The sequence below is a fragment of the Manduca sexta genome, chromosome 21 (genome assembly GCF_014839805.1).
Source record: "Manduca sexta isolate Smith_Timp_Sample1 chromosome 21, JHU_Msex_v1.0, whole genome shotgun sequence".
NCBI classification, from domain to species: Eukaryota; Metazoa; Arthropoda; class Insecta; order Lepidoptera; family Sphingidae; genus Manduca; species Manduca sexta.
Genome location: NC_051135.1, coordinates 4,369,257 through 4,377,861, shown reverse-complemented (window position 1 = coordinate 4,377,861; position 8,605 = coordinate 4,369,257). Strand labels below are relative to the sequence as shown.

The window sequence follows — 8,605 nt, the reverse complement described above, 5'->3', positions numbered from 1 at the left end:
TTTAACTGGTTATCTTTTTTTATCTGGTAGTTATGAACTTTAGTGTTATGGGAAAAGAATTGTGAAATAGTCGAAATTGGCCACAGGAAGGCCACTAGTCTACATAAAACAAAGTCTTGACCAGCCAGACTAACGCGGAGAATACAATACAATGTTTAACTGTCTCCCGTTAATCAACTAGGAAACCAGTCCAGGAAATTACATTTCATAGTCAACTCATTTCAGGGAATGTTCGAGTTTCGCATAGGCTTTCACTGAGCCGCGTATGGCCTATATTGCTCTGCAGTATTTAGGTCGTCGATAGAGGCCCAGGAAAATTGCCTACAAAATGTATCTCAATGGTTGCTAATTTCTGTACCATTTACCGTTTATGATTTAAAATGATGATTTTTTGAGAAATCATTCTTAATAAAAGAAGGTGTAATTCGGATACAAACACTTACCCAGCATTCTATTAACTTCTCCTTTTTCAGTCATGGTCGTCGTCAATGTTTTTCATGGCTTCTAGCTGGAAAAAAAAACAATCTTTAACAAATAATACTGTATAAATAAAGTTTTAAAGATTCAGTCAATTTATAATAGCTCTATTTTCATAAGTTCATTATGAAAATAGAGCTGTAATAAACTGAGTTATTTGTATTTGTAAATGTTGTTCTTGTAGATTGGGTGTGTCAAAAAATAGATAGCGAATAAGAAAAAGTTCCCTACGTAACATTCGCTGCGTCGCCATCGGCAGTCGATGCTACATCGGAAATGGTTTTGGGTATGTAATTAAACATGGAAGACACAAACATAACATACATTTACGAGATACGAAGATTTAACATAACATTAGTACTATTTAGGTTAAAACACCGCGAAATAATAAAATATTTAGTAATTGATAAACTACGACCATCACTGATAATAGTCCATTTATAATATTAAAATATAGTTTAATATTTCTTATAGTCACGGCACGCAAAAATCGAACAGTTATTTCATTATTAATCAAGCTAATCTTTACCTTAATATCGAACTATGTTCGCCCCTCGTAGCACAATGTATCCACAACAATTAACTAGCACTTACACTTAACAAAACGGTAAATATCCATGACTTAACAATCTACATAACAATTATTAACTTTATAATACAGTATACACGTAAAATTCACTTAAAAATAACATTTTAGAGGAAATTAAAGGGGAAATGTGTAAAGATTTTTCAGACTGTGGTAGAGGCATCTCGCGGAGGGTTGAAAGGCGAACCTCGCGGAAATGCACGAACAACTCCGATCGGAGCCGAATGCAGATACCGTACAGGGACGAATTTAGAGAAGGAACATCGTAACTAAAGGCCGCATGAAAATAATTATTTCTAGTATGTGTAAAATGTTTTTATGTTATAGTAAATAGTTAGAGATTTATTTGTTTTTTTTTTTATCTTTTATAGAACCTTAACCAGTATTATTAGAATTATGAATTAAAAAAATTGCTTTGATATTAGTACTACATCGACGAAGTTGCTAAAATATATAAAATTTATTTACTATGAATAATATATTTAATTTATCCAAATAATATTTTAATGTGTACCGTTTATATCTTTCCGATGTTATAAAATATCAATATTTCACATGAAAATACAAATAAATAATATTAATAATATTAACTAGATAATATTATAGTTTTTAAATATTTATTTTTTAGTTTGCTGTTCAGTTTCCTAGCTATTTAATGCAATAAACATCAGATGTCAGCAGTTTGTATTCATTTACAAATCCTTCTTTACAAATTACAATATACGTTAGTTATATAATGCAATTGTAAACCTAAGTTGTATACAATGATGTATGTCAAACGTCTAATTTACCCACTTAATTTCACACAGCTAAGACAAGTATGCTATATTACGAAAATTTAAATTGGATCCTTAGTAGGTGCCTGTGCATTAGTCACTACCGCCCCGCAGTGAGGTCGTCGTCTCGCCATATTTCCCGCGCATGCGCCTCAATTTCCTCGCACGAGGCAATCACTAAAACCATCGTTACGTATATTCGGTGTTGCCGGCTTTTACAATTCCTTTTTCAAATAAAATCTTTTGAATACATTTTATGTCAGCCACTGCCTCTAAAAGTATTATTTTCGTGCGGTTACTTTGTTATTCTATTTTTAAATTCAAGAAAGGAAAATTATAAGAAAAAACCTGCGCGCGCATCTGACGTTGCTCGCAGTGACAGTAAGTAACGAATCGATGATGTGACGTCACCCCATTCACTCAACTATAAGCTTGCACTTTTGAGATGAGATTCACTTCAATGGACTACATTTTTCTATAGACGGCCAGCGAAGTTATGAGATTAATGAGCTCTATATCGCCTACTGCGTGCGTGGGTGAAGTAAATTACAACAATACTAGATTTTCATTCCAGATATATAATAGAAATAGGATTACAAGGAACCTAATTTATGTTATGAATGGGTTCTGTCTACCAAAGATAAATTCAATTTCGATCAATCTTTAACAACATTGCCTTCATATGATATAAAACGGGTAATATTTGTTGCTATATTATTATATAAAAGTCATATAACTTATCACCTTTACAATAATTTATAGTTTATTCGATTAGGATTAGTATAATATTTTGCATTAAATAACTTATAACGAAATCTATTTTAAATTATAATTTATCTAATTAACTCGGCAATTTATTCAGAAAATGATAAACGATTTAGTTATAATAACATACATACTTAATATAATGATAAATCATAATTCGACGATTAATTCGTTTCGAGCCGAGGAAAGTTTATAGATGCACAATGCACATACCTTAATGGGTTTAGATTTAGTTATATGACCAATATACGACAGCGGCGATAGCCTAGTTGGGTGTAGAACGGACTGCCGAGACGAATGTCCGCAGGTTCAAATCCCAAGGGCACACACCTCTGACTTTTCTAAAAAAATCATGTGTGTATTCTTTGTGAATTTATCGTTCGCTTTAACGGTGAAGGAAAACATCGTGAGGAAACCTGCACATCTGAGAAGTTCTCTATAGGAATTTCGAAGGTGTGTGAAGTCTACCAATCTGCACTAGGCCAGCGTGGTGGACTAAGGCCTAATCCCTCTCAGTAGTAGAGGAGGCCCGTGCTCAGCAGTGGGCAAGTATATAATACAGGGCTGATATTATTATTATACGACAGACGGTTACCTCTAATTTCACTTTTAGCGCATTTTTTTGTTATTACTCATGCATTCACCTAATCTTATAAGACAGTAAACATGTCAAACTTCTTAGCAAGTAAGGTCACAACATAACGTCATGGCTGAGTACATAATGTTCTATCGGTATACATCTATATATATAAAAATGAATTGCTGTTCGTTAGTCTCGCTAAAACTCGTGAACGGCTGAACGGATTTATCTTATCTTGGTCTTGAATTATTCGTGGAGGTCTAGGGAAGGTTTAAAAGGTGAGAAAAATTCGAATAATTGCCGGGAAAATCCTCAAAACAGCATTTTTCTATTTCCCATACAAACGTTTTCTAAATAAAATGGAGAGTCAATTTGTAATTTATTACCGCTGTATAAAGTTCAAATTCGCGTGCGCGTTGGAGGATCTAATATCACGTTCTGAAACTCAACAAAAGTTTAAAGTTATGCAACAATGATGTATGACGGGATTGTTCCTCTTAAAAAGTTCTAAAAAATATATTATAAAACAAAGTCCCCCACTGCATCTGTCTGCCTGAACGTGTTAAACTCAAAAACTACCTAACGTATTAAGATGAAATTTGGTATGGAGACAGTTTTAGACCCTGGGAAGAACATCGGGCTCCCGGGAAACTACTACTTTTATATCGGAAAACTTTAGCCTGAAAAACTTTAAAACGCGGGCGGAGCCGCGGGCAAAAGCTAGTTGACTATAAAAATATTATCAGCTTTGTTTTATACACGCACCCACTGATGGGGCTACCGAGGACGCAGTCCTTCGTCCACCATGCTGACCTAGAGCGATTTGGTAGACTCACATACCATCAAAATCCTTTAGAATTGTTAAAGGTGCAAGTTTTCTCACAATATTTTCCTTCATCGTTAAAGAGATCATTTACAACTTATACACTGACTATCAAAACGTATTGACAAACAGTTCGTGGAAAAGTTTATAGTCAAAAAACGTCTACATTGAACCTTATCATACATAGGTACGATATTACGGAGTGGAAGGAAATAGCTATAAACGAACAATTCAAGGTCGGCACATGCCTATGGCTTTATGCAGCAAAATCACTGGCCTGAAGGAGTTATATCAAGGGATTAGCGCAAATCTAGGTGCTCTTACCAATTGAGTGTGCCGCATGACTGAGAGCTTCGAATTATCATTTAGCTAATTATGCCTTACGAGAGTTTGGACGAGGGTTAGTGACTTGGCATAAAGACCTTGTACGGACTGTTCTGCTTCTTACTGATTGTTTAGCCTATTAAAATTATTAAGGTGTATAATTAATGGCAATATGAAGATTTTTAAATGTTTAGGAGTAGATTCAGAAATTGGTGAAGATATTTGGATGACATTTGACATACACATAAACCAAATCTTATGTTGACTAAGATTACTATTTATTCAGAATATTGTAAAGTGAATCTGGAAAGTGATTTTCATTCGAGCGGACCCGCAAGCTATAAATTATTCACAATAAAACACATTTTATCCAGATCCCTTACGTCATTCAATAATGTGATATCATACCAGCCTTTCGCGTTTCATTGAAAAATTGTGAATAATATACATTATAAAAGGAATTTGACTTGTTTGTCTCAGGTACAATAGTAGGTTTATAAGTGACTAATTTGTCCAAATATAAGACCTAAGATACTGTTTTGAAGTTTTCCTCCATTAATTATTCAATTGTTTTCCTTGTTTTTTAAAGACATGGTAAACGTATAAGCCGGCCATCGGGGTAGTAAAATGTGATCCAAAACTAAAGACAATGCAGGTAAGATGTTGGTGGTTTTAATTTAGCAATTTTAGATACTAAACACTCGCAAAGGTAAATAGAAACATTTATTCACGTTGATTTTCTTTTGAAATAATGGTACCGCCGCGGTCGAGCCGACTCATTCACTCTGAGAGTAAGAGTAATACTGCCTAAAGGGTAGTTTTATCATATTGTCTAAAATTATTTTTATAGATTACTGGTATAATGTTTATTGTTACATTATTAGTCATTTTCGTGTCTAAGTCTTTTAAAGCATATGTATAATTTGTGTGTTTGAAGAATTTTTAATTTATTATTTTTTTTGTTAATTATACTTATTTACGTTTCACCAGATTGAGATATCCAAAAAAGATAATCTCTAAACTGATATCTACAATCTAACTTGCGTCACTCAATCTTGTATCTCATAAATTAGTGCATACACGATAAACTAATAATTGAATGTAGAACTCAAATTAAAGCAAACAACATTTGTCTAACCGAAGCTCAGTATTTCGAGAGATGTACGCGACCCAAGGCCAACTCCATTCCACAAAAGGAGTCCACTGCGCCTCCGATGCTATTCAATGATAATATACCAAAGGAATTGTGTACGTCACTACACATTTAATATTCCAAAGGGTTTCAAACAATGCTCCTCAAAATTTCTCTGTGGAATTGTCATACGCATTAATTTTTGAATATACCACGTAACGAATACACTTATAAGGAAGTCTCTATGTTTTTTTTTAATTAATAGTAAATATGATATTCAAGCAGTATTTAAAAACAATAACTTTACATAACTTAGACATTTATGTAACGTTCAGTAAGAACTATAAAATAATTACAACGGAAGTAGACATGTAACCCTAAAAAAAATTGTTTTACTGTTGACGAATATAAATGTCAAATATACGACTTTTTAGTTCTGCTTGAAGAGTTTATACAATTGAATAGGAAGGTAGGGGAAACTATTAATATATAGGAAGTGATATTGCTTATGTGTATTAGGAAGTATAGGTACGTGAATACGAACCGTATCAAGCAATTATTTCCTTGCAATTTTCTCACTTTTATACCACTACACTTTATAACACTGTTTTCAAACTAACTAGGCACCGACCGTAACACCGAATATTCTGAATTGACTGACTGATTAAGGACGTTTTGTAAGACTTTGAAATAATTCACTTTCAAACGAAAATGTTTCGTAATACTGCTCTCCTTAAAGTTATTTTTCCTCGAACGTGTAATTTCCGCCTGAAACGTAGGTGATTCCAAACTCGTTTAACCGAAGCAGATAGTAGTAATTAATGATAACTAGAATTTGTTAATTTGGCGGTGCGGATGCCAAATTCATGATGCACATATCTTAAGGCAATCTTGATCATAAAATGCTATGAAGCGGTCTTATTACATTCAACAGTGAGTATATAAACCGCTTATTATATTATCAGATAGCTCAATAACATTGCCTGAATCCTACTAGGTCAATTCTGAAACTTCTGTATCTATATTATTATATTTAATGAACATTACATTTCCACTTCCTACATTCAAACAGACAACAAAGACATGATCGTACAAAAATATGAACAAAAAGAAGTAGCGGGGAATCCAGTGTATTAACTACTAGATAGCACTTTTACGATAATGAAGATTAAACACTTAACGTAAAACAGAATTGACCTAGTAGATATAATAAGCGATAATTGCGCACGTTATCGACACGCTACGCTGAGCGAGTACCGGCCGCCAAGCGAGATTCTCTACTGTTTTATTTTAAAGCGAGCACCCACTTCGGCCGTGAAAATATTGCAGAGGTGTAGTTAGTTCTAACATCACGATGAGTACAATGTCGTTCATTGACTGAACAAGAACGGTGTCTTATGCATTATTAATTGCCCCTATTTCTTTAACACAATGGAACAACGAATTTTTATGGGCAATTGTCACGTTTAGTTCCACACTAGTTGGTTTTATATCCAGTAGTGATTTGGTTACGAAATTCTAGTGTACTGGTTCAGGGTTTCTTGCTTATGGTCATATTTGGAAGTCATAGCCACTACGACTTGCCACGATGACCACTCCGGATTCGCATACGAGTTACTACATTTCTGTTTTCGCTGCTCGCCTCCCACCTGCCACAAAACATCAATTCGCTAGCACGTCACTCCGTTAGCAGCACGCAGCTAGCAAGATATAAAAATATCAGTATGTTAGGATCTTGACAGTTATCTCTTAGTAACAAATCATCAGCTACTTTGTATGCATCTACGGCTGTAGCGATTCGCGCTACTCGTATTATATAAGTTTAAGAAGTATTTGCTGTCAACTTAGTAGCTCATTTTGCCTTATTAATATAAAAAAGGTCGCTGAACATTATAAGTCCAATATCCAATGGCTACAAAATGTAATTAGTTTCCATTATCTGATTGGTATTAGATATAATATAATTGTAGGAATTAGAGCCATCGGAACGGAACACACAGGAAAGTGCCCCTATGAGGGATTTCCTAATAAGGAACTAGTGTTGCTATACAGGTGCACCAGGTGCAACTGCCCCATTACTAAGCATATCCACGACACTTATATCCAGGACTTGTAGTTACAGATAAAAATATACAACGTGTTCCTACGTAGCAGAATTTATCTGCAAACAAAACATATGGATTATTCAATGTTATTATTAAAATATTTGCAAAGTAAAATAAGCTGAGTAATTCGCCACTTTTATCTTATCTTATTAAACGATTACCTTCCGTATTTCTCAAGTTAATTGATTTATATCAAATTAATATCTACTTATGACTACGGCTTCGTAAATTTCTTTTCCGAGTTAAAATCTGGCCTTAAAACAGTAATGAATCCTAACCTTTCAAATAATAAAAAATCTCCTAAACTAAAGTAGTAGTTTTAGATATTATTGTGTTGAAACAAACAAACATTATTGCCTTGTATTATATAAGTTCACATCCGTTGTTAGCAACTCTATGCAATTAAACATGATGGTGATGATTATTAACACCCGTGTATGTTATCTTCTGTTTGTTCATTAATATTAAACAAATTTAAATAACCTAGTAAGAACAACATGTACGCACATTCTCCGATTCAATGTTGCGTATGTGATCTCTATCACGTAGATCACAAAATATAATGACTAAGGAAATGATACGAGTGGATTATGTCCTCGGATATCGCTATGTCGTTATAGATATACATATATATTATATTAATAAAAGCAAACACCGACCCTTTTGATTAGAGATAACGGTAAACTAGAGTTTTAAACAACATAGATGTACGAGATATCCATACATTATAAATGCGAAAGTAACTTTGTCTATCTGTCTGTCACGCTTTTGTAATAGGGTGTTTGACAATTTTTTTGAATGTATATATATACAACGATAGAAAACTACTCATTTATAGCGTCCATTATATTTTTTATGTTGAAATACACTTAATTATATTGTGTTATAAATGTTGTTGTTACCTAAAAAAATCAATGTTGTAATATAAATGTCAAATATTAAGTGTGTTTAAGCTATGTTTTTTGTAACCTCGGTTTTTTATAAGAAAGAGTGCATGCTATCTGTTGTTTTATGTTTCATGCAGTCGTTACTATAAA

General features: G+C 33.5%; 1 long non-coding RNA gene across 1 annotated transcript; it reads right to left on the bottom strand.

The window, feature by feature from the left end:
• Window positions 1-381: 381 nt before the first annotated feature.
• On the bottom strand, window positions 382-6,824 carry LOC119190121. The gene is made up of 3 exons (XR_005112770.1): window positions 6,692-6,824; window positions 6,008-6,231; window positions 382-508 (listed from the first exon to the last, which is right to left on the bottom strand). It is a non-coding gene; the product is annotated as an uncharacterized LOC119190121 (long non-coding RNA).
• Window positions 6,825-8,605: the final 1,781 nt, after the last annotated feature.